This window comes from Micropterus salmoides, unplaced genomic scaffold, assembly GCF_014851395.1.
Source record: "Micropterus salmoides isolate LMB-PRFRI ecotype aquatic unplaced genomic scaffold, ASM1485139v1 Ms_hic_scaffold_12, whole genome shotgun sequence".
Taxonomy (NCBI): Eukaryota; Metazoa; Chordata; class Actinopteri; order Centrarchiformes; family Centrarchidae; genus Micropterus; species Micropterus salmoides.
This window is the reverse complement of record NW_024040263.1, coordinates 13161972-13176498: the sequence shown is the minus strand read 5'-3', so window position 1 is coordinate 13176498 and position 14527 is coordinate 13161972. Positions and strand designations below refer to the sequence as shown.

The 14527-nt window shown below is 40.7% G+C and overlaps 1 protein-coding gene across 8 annotated transcripts in view; it reads left to right on the top strand.

Annotated features, from left to right (window-relative positions):
* The window catches only part of apbb2b (amyloid beta (A4) precursor protein-binding, family B, member 2b), a 54532-nt gene that overhangs the window by 8585 nt on the left and 31420 nt on the right, over positions 1 to 14527 (top strand). For all 8 annotated transcript variants that reach the window (XM_038713452.1, XM_038713445.1, XM_038713448.1 and 5 more), the window contains exons 2-3: positions 12426 to 12532; positions 13774 to 13840. The gene's annotated coding sequence lies outside the window, so the exon portion shown is untranslated. The remainder of the gene's footprint in view (positions 1 to 12425; positions 12533 to 13773; positions 13841 to 14527) is intronic.

Sequence of the window (14527 nt, the reverse complement as noted above, 5' to 3'; positions counted from 1 at the left end):
CCTTCACTTTTCCAGCAGTTGGTATAAGTACAATAGAAATACTTTAATTAATGGACAAACTGTGACCTAAACTGTACTTTTACTGAAACTTACTGCTAATCTTTTCCTCTGTTCCACTCAATTTTACCGTATGAGATGAGGAAGCTAGCCAAGTGTAAGCGTTCTCGCACACTGTGCGAGTAAAAATCATTAGTTGCGCATTGATATTAATGATCATGTGAAATTTTAGTAGGGGCAGTCAGTCATTCAGCAGCTGCAGTGTGTCGAATGGGGGGGAACTATAGACTGTAAAAGAAGTGGACGTAGACTCATCGAGACTCAATTAACATTTAGAAAAGCGATTTTTGACATTTCTGTATTGATTCAGAATCGTTTTTTTTCTCCCCACCACTAGTTTCCTCCAGGAAATTGTTCATCAGAGGTGGTAAACTACCCATATCCTGACGCATCTCATCTTGTTATCAATTTAGTTAGTAGATGACAGCCTAAACAATAGACAGGACATATTTGGCATTTGCTGTGTGAGATAGTTTATTTCAAAAAGTGTATTAGTATATTTATTTGTGTTAGCAGAGGTGGCCTTTTTTTCTTTCGGTGGTCCACCTCCTCTATTAAACACTGCATCAAGCCTTGCTCAATATAACATTTACAGGCTACCAACTTCCCCACTCTTCCCTCTGTTGTAACAATTAACCTTGTGTGGGTCAGAGCGTGTGAACTGCATGAAACTCATTTCTGTCTGATGAATGCACAGGATGACAGGTGGTAGGAACGTTGAATCATGATCGCAGTCATTGTGGTGATCCGGGTTCCCTGCCAGAAAAGGTCTTTGTGTTTACATCATATCCTGTGGTGGGAATAATAATAAGTTAACATCTGTGGTAAGGACGTGATGTAGTGCCAAACTTGTCTTAATTCTTTTGCTGTGATTCATAAAACAGTATTAACATAAAAATAAGTTTTATTAGGGTTTCAAAGAGTTGAAGTGAAATTAATTGAACAGTATAACTTTGATAAACCGCACAGTGCTCTCAGTGGAATTTGCCTCTTGGCTTTGCACTGACTTGGCAAAACAAGAGGAGAGGCAGTCTTGGCCTCTGTGTGTGTTTGCTCCAAACACTGGCGATGCAGTGCTGGTCCACCAGCCGTGGTCAGCTAGCTGTATCATCCCCGTCCAAAACCAATGTCCTGTCAGAGAAGAATGCTCTGCTAATGTTGGGGAAACAACAACTCCCATTGGTAGGACAGGAGACGGGGGGGAGAAAGAGACAGCCATTGTGTGATAGGAAGAGACGACGAGAGGGAGGGGATGATTTAAAGTATTGGAGACGGAGCGATCATTGCAGTGGTGTCTGTGGTTCCTTTGGCAGAGATGGGACATTCCTGTTCTGATGAGTCACTCTCTCTCTCTGATTTGTTTTCTCTCCTGATATCTCTTCTTACGTCGGTACACTTTCCCCCCCTCCTTTCTCATTTTGTGACTGTCACTTCTTCTTACCGTCTAATCCTCTTTGACATTCTCAGTTTTTTTGGCTAAGAAGTTAAAACTTCCAGCCAGTCAGATCAGACTAGACTTTGATATCAATACAATTTTGTGACATTATCGTGGAACAGCTTGCCACAGGCTTTCTAATGAAATGTGAGATAACAAGGCCATGTTGAACACACACAGACAGCCTGAGTAAGAGCTGAGTCGTTTGTGTCTAGACTTCCTTGTCCTTTCGGATGTCCTGTCACATCTCAGCTATATATAGGGTACACAGTCTCTCCACTATTTCTGCGCCTGCCTGTCTGTGTGGTTTCACTGAGGAAGGGAGAAGGGCTTTTAATATATGTGGATGGCTTCCATCGCTACAGAAGAAGACAAAAGAGAGCTGTAATGCTTGCAGTCCAGCAGAGGAGAGGCAGAATCACCATGAATTGAGTTAAGAGAGCTATCTCTGTTGATGAGAGAAAATGATCGGAGCTTGCAGTCTAATTATAACAATATAGCCCTAAGCATATACAAAATATGGATAACAATTTCTTTACCCCTCTCAAATGCTGATCAGGAGATGTTTGGGTATTCAGTAAAAAAAGCATGAGGTGTGTGTATGAAAGTGTGTTTTGGGATGGGCTATTTGCAATTTGAATGAGTTACTATTTTTAACTGCTATGTATATTATTGACAATGCCACTTTACAAATTGTAATGCCGATTTCACACACAACGCAAGTTTTAAATGCCCATCGTGTTTATCACGTAACTTTGACCACTGGACTACTTGCACGAGTGTTCACACACGACAGGACAACGCGAATAAACACAACTCCATTACTACAGCTGTATGAACCCAAAATAAACATTTTGCTGTGATTTAGTTGGAATAAACGGATCGAACTGTTGCTGAAATAACTACATCATGATGCAGATGTAAGAAATATTAAGTCATGCTTTGGCAGGCCTGTCAGCAAGATGACTAGCTTACAACTTTTAAAATGCATATTTTCCAAATGGAGTTTGAGTCCATCACGATGCTATCATCTTTCATAGTAAAGTAAACCGACAGCTGGAATCAAGTAACAGATACTCATTTTTAAACTTACCAGGTAGTTCCTTGCTTACTTTTCTCCAAGCAATGTCCTGTTTTGTCCAGTTTTTGTATAAATACGAAGTAGTTCCACAGAGCTCTGGCATCTACAATAACAACAGGGGGAGGGGCGGAAACACGATAGCTCGCTGCTGAGAAGCGTGACTGAAAATAAATCGTTTTCATCCCAAAAAAGTTAATGTAATAAAAGCAATTATGTCCCTCCACTCTGTTGTCCCCAAAAGCCTGATAGTGGGTGGCGATGGCGTATAGATAAGATGCTTGCCTTTAGTGTGGGAGACCTGGGTTCGATTCCCACAGTGAGACCTCCACCACTGTGTCCCTGAGCAAGACACTCAACCCCTAGTTGCTCCACAGGCGTGCGACCTCTGGCAAGTATAGCAGTTGTAAGCGTCAGCTAAATGAATAAATGTAAATAATAGGCACACAGCGTCTCATGTATACAATTTCCCGCATTTTCACGCGCTGCGCATTACCAGCCAGCAGGAAATCGCACCCCCCCCCGTGACTTTGCATTGACTTTGAATGTAATCACGTCGTCCCAGTGCCCAGTGGAGTCTACCAGTTAAACCTTGTAGCATTTACCATAAACAATCAGCTACGGGGCAGTTATCTGTAAGTATAACCTTTTGTATATTATTGAGTTGTTCCAAATATACATCAATGTAACAGTGACCTAAGCGCAACCTAAATAACACTTTTCTATAGTATAGTTTTCTATAAGGAATAGTAAGGTTTGCTAAAAAAGAGAAGGCAGCTCTGCTTCAGTGCCGTCAGCTGCGCTATTGATTGTTAGCTAAGTTGGCCAAACTGCTTTTGAACCAGATGCTGGTACAACCTCCTCTTCTTCTATCTAGTAGTGTGATTGACCTTAGGCTGACAGAAAGTCCTGGTCATAGCTCAGTTATTAAATCCTCTTGCTGCTGACAGTATGTTTCTCAGGAATTCTGATATTTTCACATCACAGATGATGATCATGGCATTAAGCTGTGACTCTTACAGGGAAAACATGAGAGTGAGGAGTTTAGTGCGGGTTGGCTGCTCTGCAGGGTTTGTTGAACTGTACTGAAACAAAACGGAGGCCCTGAGTATTTATAAAAAATAATGTATTGAATAGAAAAAGCAGGAATCACAAGCACGTGAGGAATTAAAATACTGTACAGACGTGGCCCTACTTGTTGTTCTCTGTACTCTGACTGCTGGCACTGCTTGGTGCCTTCAACATCGCGTCCAGGAAAGAACTGTGGTCTCATTACGGCGAAGTCGCGCTGCCTGCCTCATGAGTGTTCCGTACAGGGAGCAAGCAAATGGGACTTCCCTCCTCTCAGTGTGTTTTGCTTGGTGTCGGCGTATTCGTGGTGTACTCTTTCTCCCTCCCTCGACCTCCCCTCACCCACAGGAAAAGAGCGGCTGAGTGAAGCTGGGAGGAAGGGAGGGGGGGCTATCTGGGAGCATGGGAGGGGTTACAGCACACTCGCTCCCATGTTTCCTAAATCCAGAAAATTCTTCTTCTGTTTTTGAAATTTTTCTTTTCCACGTCACAGGATTTCAAAGCCTGTGAATGTGTGTGGGTTGAGGACTCTGAGTCGGTTACAAAACCCTGCAACCCCTGTCACCCTCACTGGTATTTTGGCTACGTTAGCTGTAGTTAATTCATCAGGAAAAATCATTGCATGCGCTTGCTGCTCTGCCTCTTACTCTGTAATGTCCTGTGTCAAAATCAGGGAATTGTTGAGATTGCTGCACATAAAAAAGTATATGTGAATATGTTCTCTGTCATAAGTGACACATTAGATTTAAGTATATGCAGTATATATGTAAACTCATTCTCACCTTTTTGTTTGTCTGTCATTTACCCCGGGTCACCGAGTAGAACGTGTACACACATGCGATCACAAATGGTCATCATTCACCCTAATTCTTGAGGTGTGTATGTGTCTTGACTGCTCCTTTTGTTGACCAATTACAGGTTTTTTGCCCCCAGTCGCCCTGACCCACCCACCCAAAAAAAGGCATGCCTGAGATTCTTTGGCACACCCTGAACATTCCTCACTTCTTTCCTCTCTTTTGTGGTCATTTTTGCCACTCAAAAAAGGAAACCAAGCCAGCGGAAAATTATACCTTTAGCTGTATATATACAGATACAGTACATTGAAACACTCACAAATTCACACACACACAACCAGGGAGACACTGTAAGTGTTGGAGTATACTTTAAACTCTGACTTTACAAGTGGAATTATAGTGAAGCTATTTCTGTCTGTCCTTCATACTCATTATACACTACTGCTGCTGCAAGGACAATGTATGGCCGTGGGAGCACAGAGCTCTTTCTGCGGGCATTCGCTAAGAGTGTGCGCGTGTGTGTTTGTTTGTCTGTATACAAGATTGTTTGTTTGGGCTGCAGTCTCAGTCAAAGTGTTACTTTGTCTCTGTTATTTCCCGTTATTGACAATACAAGGATGCACACACCCACTTGCTTTACTACCCTTCCACTATGCTTGAACCAGATTCTGTAGATAGCTATTGTTTTCTTCCTGGCTTCTTCCCTTGTTATAGTACGCACGCACGCACATACATACATACTGAACTTGGAGAAATATATACTCCAATCTGTGGTGCACCAGACTGGACCAGCCGTCTGTTAGCTTTGTGGAGGACTGATTGATGTCTGTCTTTGTGGTTTTTTTTCACTGACTATAGCCGCTTTTATTCATCATGAATTTGCTAGTAGCTGAAAAATATTTAGCTATGTCTCAGTTTTAATATGACATTACTATGAATGACCGTGATAAACATACCCTATGTAAGAGAACCTTCGAAAGAATGAATGGAGCTCTATGTACATAAAGCAGGAAAGGGAAACAACGATACAAAAACATCGTTGAGCAAAAACAGGCACAAAATGACATCAGTAATTGTTATATAATAAGTAGACAGAATAAATGGAGGTACACAGAACCAGTTGAACATCTAAGTGAAAGCTTTAAGCAAAAATAGCCATGTTTTTCTTTAATCTCTAATATATTTTAAGATCTTTATTTCACTTTTTAGAAGCATAATTGAAAATGCTGCATCACCACATTTCTCATGACTGTGGCTCTGATCAATTAACAAACCTGCAGTCAGGGATCTGAGCGGACAAACAGGCACATATAACAACAGAGAGTCTGCAATGCAGGCTGGTCCTAAGACTTTTAGAGCTTTAGATTTATACTTTGGTCAGCAGCAGAATTTTGGAAAAACGTTTTAGTCTCTCAAAAGTGCATTAGTCTAGATTATATATTAAGGTGTCTAGTACAAAAGGTTAAGTTTGACTCAGTAGGTGGAATGTGTGAGGAGCTGTCCAGCTATGGTAGTGTATGTCTTTGTTAGCACTGTTGCTAACTTCACAGCTTGTAGTGGAAGTCGTTTGCAGCTAAATGAGGATCCCACCTACTCTGCAGCCAATGAAAATAAAGCCAAGAAAGATCTGGGAAGATTGCCTGCTATTGTAGCTGGCTTACACGTTCACGTCCTAGTCCAAAAGTTAGAAAAACACCCAATTGCATTTTCTATTCTGCATGCCTTGCCTTGTTGATAGGAATCCATCCATTTTGTTTTTGATAGCCAGGCCTCTTGCTGTTTTGCTTTCTTGTCAGTCTTTTTTGGTAATAGATGCCCTTTCTCACAGGTGGGGGGGCTGGTACTAGAAGAGGAGGGGAAGAGTGGCAGTAAATCAGAGTTGTAGAGAGAAATGGGTGGTTTTATGAGAGTTTACAGACCTTCTTCACTTTTAATGAGAAAAGACAGCAATTCTCTTCTACACAAAGGAAAGACGGAGGGAGTGAGAGGTAGAAGATGAATGTCGTGGAGGCTTGGAGAGGAAGAGGAGAGGACATGGGATAAAGGAAATAGGTAAAAGTCAAGTGGGATTAGCAGAGGAACTGGAATGGTGAGAAACCTTGAGAGGGAAGGGCAGGAAGGAGGGATGCGAGGCCTTTCAAACTGTTGGCAGGCGTCCACTTGGCATATGAATTTAAAAGCAATCCCTCTCTGCCTCGCTCAGTCCAGAGTCTGGTCGGTTACACACGGCACACACGTAAAAAGAAAAGGAAACCGAGAGGGAGGTGGAGCGTTTGCAGCTGCTCCCTTCATTCTTCTTGGAGCCAGACCCCCCAACATAGCTATGACACTTGCACACTCACTAACAAAACACACACACACATACAACAGCATGCACTCTGTGGGTCGGCCCCTGGGTCAGAAGTCAAAGGTCATTGTTATGCTGTGACACATGTTAGATCTTATTACCCCCCCACCCCCCCATGTCTGTTTTTGTCTCTCTGCATATGTGTTGCTCTAAGTGTGTCTTCAACATAGTAGGTCTTGCCCGTGCCTTTAACTGTTTAGAAGCAAGTCCATGAGGAAGGCTCTCCCTCATATTCACTCCTCGTGTTTGTCTCTGTGTTGTCAGTGCCAGTGATGCCCTACCCACAGAGGGAGCCCTATAATTATGCCCAGACCCCCTCACCCGCAGCAGAGGACTGCAGGGAGCCCTTCAAGACCTGAGGCCCAAAACAGGCACCACAGTCATTGTCATCACATCCAGTTTGAAGCCATATCCAGATGTAGCTGGATTGAAAGTTTTAGTCTCAGTGCATACTCACTGTTAAACTGTAGCTCCGCCCAAGTGTAAAAACGTTATGTTTTTCATTTTACATCTGTCTGTAGGCAAAAGAAATGATATGGCAGCTTCAGGCAGTCTGTAGTTAGTGTTTGGACAGTGACACATTTTTGTTGTTTTGGCTCAATGCCAGCACACTGGGCTTGCACTCTGAGGTTAAAGCGGTGACTTTAATGGGGAACTCCACTGATTTTAGACATCAAAGTGTGTTTACAGGTCTTTGGGAGTACTATTTCATGTTATTTTATGTTAAAAAAAAATTGTACATAGAGTTTTGTGGGGCTGAAGTCAATAAGTTCGAAAATGAAAAAATTCTGAATGTATGTTGTTATGAAAGAAGTGAGGTTACCAGTCTCTCTGTGGCTCGCTCCTCATCTGTGCTTGAGGCCAGTGGGCCGAGGCTGTGTTAACCGATACTAGCAGAACACACACAAATCCATACTGAACTTTTGCCGCTTGAGTTGCATTGTGGGTAATGTAGGTGGCAGGTTTTGACAAGGAAGAAGAATGAGTGGTATATAAAAGATAATATCTCTGGTTCTGCTGCATCGATTTTGCTTGTAAGTTCGAGTGCAGTGCTAATAATTATTTTTAAGCTTTAACTTTTGGGTGTTAATATTAAGCACATTAAATTAATAAGATAGGAAATGTACCCCTTTTTAGACATAGTCCCCCATTTTTTTAGAGCAGTGGTTTCCAAATGTTTTTGGATCACAGCACTTCTTTGAAGAAAATTGTTTGTCATGGCAACCCGAGCCACCCAACCCCCTTTTATAACATGCATATGTACACAAATAATTAGCAGTTTTAACATCATATTAAATTATATCCATATTAAGATAAATAATAATGGTAAGTAATAATGGCCCTCAGAATAAAAGCCAACTGGTGCTTTGCAGATTTACAACTAAATATTTAACTTAAAATAAACAATGAATATAATTACATGTGATATGTTAAACATATGTCTTTAAAATTAAAATGAGCTTATATTTAAGATTGGGACGTGTGAGCTTGCTGTTGATGTGGTGAGAAAGAGCACAGCCTGCAGGTCTGACTCCACTGTCGGGCGGTTTCTTGTCTTCAGAAGATCACATATATATCATGTTGGTTAACACACGATACCAAAGTGAATGCCTTTATAGGACAATGATGCACAAATGTCTTCCACAAGCAGCTGAAACCTGTCTGAATAGTGTTGAGTCTGAATTTAGTTTTATTGTTGGGCTCATATTCAGTTGTGTCAGACTGTGTTGAGGGCTGAGCTATATCCGCATTTCTTTGAGCTCTGTTTACCCCGTCAAATCTTTCCATCGCTCGCTCTGATGGTCATTATTTTTCAAACTGCTGAGATCTTGAAAAACTCCAGAGCTGGAAAGCGAGTTGTGTTACTATGCCAACTGTCAACCATGAATTGTCATGTCAGTAGCTGCTGTATATCTGAATATTAAACTTTTTTAATACAGCAATTAAGGCTGCAGCACCCACTTTGGGAACCACTGATTTAGAGGACCGCAATGCTGTATACCTGGCGCTAAACTTAGATAATGTCCTAAAATAATGGCAGTCGATGTCTGCCAGCAGCAGACACCTTGTTCTTAGTAATGCAGCCATCGTCACTTACTGCATGTTTGTTTCACTTTGCTATTCAGCAAGTGAAACAAATACATGCACAGCTAAATTGAGGTTAGGTGACTGACTTGACGAGTCACTTCATGTCAAGGTTTTTCCTGCATAGAGACACTTTTGGCGTCCCCCAAAAGAGGTTTTAGTGAGCACTAAAGGAAAATCACCAGCACCAAAATGATCAGAATTGGAGAAAAAGCGTTTCAAATATTCTCCCAATGTGTTTTTATAGCCATTTATCAAACAACTGTTGAGCAAGCAGAACATAAACTTAAATACGATGTCTTGACTTCCAGCAGTCGCCTCTCCTCTCATCCACGCATGAACGCTCCCCTACAAAACTTGTGCTACTGGGAGAGATGACTTATATTTCTCCCTCAAAAATTAAACTACTGTTTTGTCCAACTGGAATTAATATTAGGCTACTAATGGTAAACTATAGTAGCCTATAGCCTACTATGATCTGAAATTATAATGAATATACTAACATTAGCACTAATCAAACCTTAACCACCATTTGTAAGCAAGTTATCCAAATCAAGTGTAACGTGTAAATATATTATTATACTAACATTATACTTTACTTTTATACCTCCCCCAGGTTGTGGATATATATTGTTTATCAAATGGTGAGAAATTACGAGAAAATACATATATTTCATTCATAAGGTGACTCATTGCTTTTACTGTGCGTGTACCGGCCATTCTTACAGTCGTGCAAAATCACCCCCCCAAAGGCCCATTCTGAGCCAGGAAAAACCCTGCGTGTTAATGTCTGCCCCCCAAAAACTTCTTATTAGCTTTATCTGTATGTTTGGGAACGTTGGGGGACTCGTAGTTAACATTTCACATTCAACCCAATGTGTTGGATTACAGAGCCAAAATAAGTTACTGTCCACTGATGTACTAAATATAAAAATATATACTAAATTTGTTTCTCTTTGTAACATTAAGGACAAATTGCAATGACTCTTGTGGTAGCAGCTTTGAGACAGTTGCAGGGTAGCTACCAGGCCAGCAGCAACATTTCATTAGAAATGATTCATACGATTTTAGTGTAGACGCCCCTTCATGCAAATACTTTGTTGCACACACAAATACACACGTTCCCAGGTATGCAGACTTGTTTCAGCAAGATTCAAGGAAACAAGCATACCTTGTAATTTTAATCCCACAATGTAATTTTTATTGCTATTTTATGATTCACTTTTATACATCCCTCTTTTCCTGTCTCTGTCCTTGGCAGTTTTTATGCTCAAGCTCTCTAGGGTTTTATGTCTTCTATTTTTTGTATGCGTTTCTCTCAGTTGTGCTTACACTCAGTGACTCCCACAGACCAGCTTGTGCCTTTTTCACAACATCAGCAATTCCTAAAGACTGAAAGCTTCTAACATGATGTCTTTCTTGTAGCCACTGCCTAAACCATCAGAGAAAAGACATTACAGTACACACAGCTGGTTTGAGGTCAAAATTATACAGCTGCTTTTCAGATGGTTTACCTTTTTACCACAGTCAGTATAACACCTTGTGGTGCCAGAGTATCCAGATGTGGTTCATCTGTTATGTCAGTAAACAGTATCGACTCTGTGTAAGACCGGTGTATGTGGCACATTGAGGGTTCTTCAGTATACTGGACAGATTTACCAGCACCAGTCAAGTGATTCAGCATTCGAAGAAGTATGCAGTATTCATAACTTTGAGTAGTTACATAAACCTGTAAAAATATAAATGTTATGTAAGCCTGGGGATTTATTGTTATTTATTGTATCTTAAGTGTACGTTTTTGCAAGTTAGGAAGAAAAACAGTGTTCGTGTTGTTTCATCTTGACCGCATGACACATGCACATGGCCTGCAGTTAGCCCATGGGCTTGGAAGTGTTTTTTAAGTTTCTGACCTGCTATCATTGCTTTCAGTGGCTTGCTTTGTCAGTGATTGTCAACGGCTTATACTGAATTTGCTCTGTTTAGTTATGAAATGATGTTGCAGATTAATTAATTTGTTGGAAAATGCATTCCACTTTGTGCCAAGCATGCAAAATGCCAAAAATATACATCTAGGCTAATTACATAGCAGTCTTATTGTTCCCTTTTTATTGACAAAGACAGTGACAAAGAACAAATAACTAACTCTCCCTCAGACAGTCAGGAAAGCAACAGCTCACACAAAGCTTTTAGCTTGATGGATTAAGAACTTGAATGTTTTTCTTTGCGCATAAGATATTGTCCACTCAAAAATCCATAGCTGACCTCTTCTCCTTCTTTTTCATGCAAAGCACAACACACACCACACCTGCTGCAAGGCCTTCATGTATATTAAGCTCTCAGATTAATGTGTAAAACACGTCTGCTAAAGTCAAATGTTATGTGTGTGCTGACTTATCTTTTCATAGAATTATTTCATTTAAGAGTGAAAGAAGAAATATGTTCAAAGCTTAGAGGTCATTAAAGGAACAACAGAGGCAGGGGATAAAGAGAATAGGAAGCCCCTTGCCGACTAAACGGACAATGAATTCAGTCATTATGCAGACAAATGCAAGGAGTTAATGTAGTGTACATTTTCCTTAAAAATAACTCCAAACGACTGCAGTTAAAACACTACGCTGATCAGCAAGTGTCAGTGTCTGGGGCACTCACATTGGCTGCCATTGCAAATTTGAAGATTTACCTGATTACTAAACCCTGGTTCTTTTTGTATGTACATAAAAGATTAAATGTCAGAATGTTCTTGCAACCATCAGCACACTTTTGCCTTTACCCCTGCAGCTGATACTTGGTGCAGGGGGTTGTGTCATTGTAACTCTAATTAATTAAATCTTTAAATTAGGTTGATTAATTACCAATCATTTGCTATTATACCTTTGCCATGGTCAGTGTCAGCTGTCAGTTGAGCTAAAAGATCCATGTGATGGGATTATATTTCTTTCATTTGTTGCAATTTTATTCCTCTTAGTCATTCCTGGTGTTTTTCCAGCCCCTCAGCCAGGGATAAGTGGATTTTTATTGTCCAGTCTAACTATGCTTACTATCTTATGCTCCTCTGCTCATCAAAGTTGTGTGTTGATGAGAACGGCCCACAAGTCTTGACTGCATCATGCAGTAATGTATGTGTGTGTTGGTTGTTGGAAAGCAGTGTAGGGGGAGTTTACAAGTCTCCTGTGGCATTAAGTTTATGATGGTTCCAGTCAGCGAGGGGTTGGCAAGACTGCACCAAAGAAAGAAATATGAGCTCTGTACAAAATGAGCCTTAGGTTCACACACACACGCGCACCTTGTGTATTCATGTTTGATCGAGGTTGTGAATAATAGATGTGTCTTTATTATTTGTCCCTCTGGTGTCCTGCAGTCCTCTCTCTCTCTCTCTCTCTCTCTCTCTCTCTCTCTCTCTCTCTCTCTCTCTCTCTCTCTCTCTCTCTCTCTCTCTCTCTCTCTCTCTCTCTCTCTCTCTCTCTCTCTCTCTCTCTCTCTCTCTCTCTCTCTCTCTTTTTTTCTTTCTTTCTTTTTTATATATATAAAAATCCTGTTTTATGTTTGTCTCTCTCTTAGGACGCTGCTGCTTCACTGAGGCCCTCGTTACTGGATGAAGAGAGAGCCACTGACTACCAGTATGGACGCGCTCCATCCTGTAATTTCCCACAATCCTTAGTTGTCTGGTAAGTAGCAACTGTAAAAGGAGCTTGGTATATTTTTAACATAAAATAGACTCTTGTAAACCCTCTATGCTTTTGGAAATTGTTGTTCTTCCTGTCATAACTGAAAATATAGGCCCGGTGATACTTTCTTTATTTACAACCATTGTTATTGGTGATGGGATGATATTCAGACATGGTAACAGTATGGTATTTATGTAACTGTAGAAGATGTTTTTACTTTTTAAAAAAAAACAGGTAAGCTTTGCTAGGATGTTAAGATATGCTAAGCTAACCCCTGTGAATATAACCAAAGTCCTTATAGGCAAGTCATGCCACTCGGCAGCCATCTTGGCAACACCTCCAGGCAGCTATTTCAGACTAACAAGACCAGGCTCCTATCCTATAATGAATTACTGGTCACCGGAACATAAAAACTACCTGACCAGAATCAGCAATAAAATCTGATAAAAATCACTGAAATAGTTTGACAACTTTGCCTCAAAATAAGGTTTAAAAAGAATTTTTCCCGACAAGTTATACTTGTACTGTGTATGTAGTGACGCATGCGCAGCAGACCCCTTACGTCAGTGGAACCACACGATTGGCTGAAATATGTTTTTCCGCCTCGGCTATTAAAAGAAGATGATTAGCCGCCACCTTTGGCGTTACGGGCTTTCCCTATGGAGTTGTATAGAGGATTCTTAAAGTGGCATGTCTCCTCTATAATAACGTCTCTGATATAACTCAAATTCACCTTCTGTGAAAGCTTCAAAGCAATTTAAGCAGGGTTTTACCTGCATATCTAAATGTAAGCCACATTGGAGCCTTTTTGTTCTTGTATCATATCCATGTTTCTTTGTGCTGTGGTCCCTTCACCTGTTCAGTCCCACTTGAGCTTCAGTGTGGTGAAAACTCCACCTTAGATTTTGATTGGCATAAAAGAAAACACTATCCCCTATACATCTAGGGGATCATGATCATGATCATGAGGTACAGTCGGTATGCATAACACAAAGAACAATTGTTCACCAAACAAACAGAAGTTTGATTCCTTCCTTCTCTGTATATGAGTCACATTGTCTCTTCTGTGTTTTGGATGATTTCATATGGTGTTGGGGGCCCTTGTCCATAGAAACCCGCTGTAGGTAGGTTCCTTATAGGTTAATGTGGTCTCTGAGGGCAACCCAAGAAGAACTCAGGATTCTTCGCATTCTTTTGTTGATCAGTCTTTTACTGTTTTTTTTTCCCTCTGTGGTGTTCAGATCTGCAGCTGAGTCTACTGAACCCTGAACTGTGACCAGCGCCAGTCTGTGACTGACCTCCTGTCAGGTATAACACACACACACATGCTTACGCACATGCTGTGTTTGTGTTGGAACACTGTTGGAATGAAAACCTTCATGCTCACAGCTCTTCATGGCTAGTAGTTTTTAAAGCCAGCAATCCACAGTAATATCTTTCAAGAATGTAAACGACAAGCCTTGGCAACAAATCCTACGAAAAGGCCAAAACCAAACCCATGTTAGTCCTTCTCTCAATACATTCTAGCTTCCCAGCCCTATCTGTGGTTTTCCTAAAAGAGCTGGGCATTGTAGTTTTTAGCAAACGTTACACAAACAGGATTAAATAGTGTATTTGTTTGGTACTATTTTCAGCTTTGTATTTGGTGTGCTAGCAGGTATTTACAGCACCAGAACTGTGTGTGTGTGTGTGTGTGTGAGAGAGAGAGAGTATTCATACAAACTGCTAATCTACTAGATACCATAAATCAGAATCCGCTTTATTGCCAGGTATGTGTACACATACGAGGAATTCGACTCAGGATTGTACATTGCTCACGATGTGCTTACTTGTACAAAAATACCATAACATAATAATAAAATAATAATAAAATAAAATCAGACACAAACTACAGTATAGACAACACTAACATATACACTATGAACAAAACAATATAGACATATTGACAAATAGAGCAGTGATCAGAGTGCAAATGATGCAAGAGTAAACTATTAT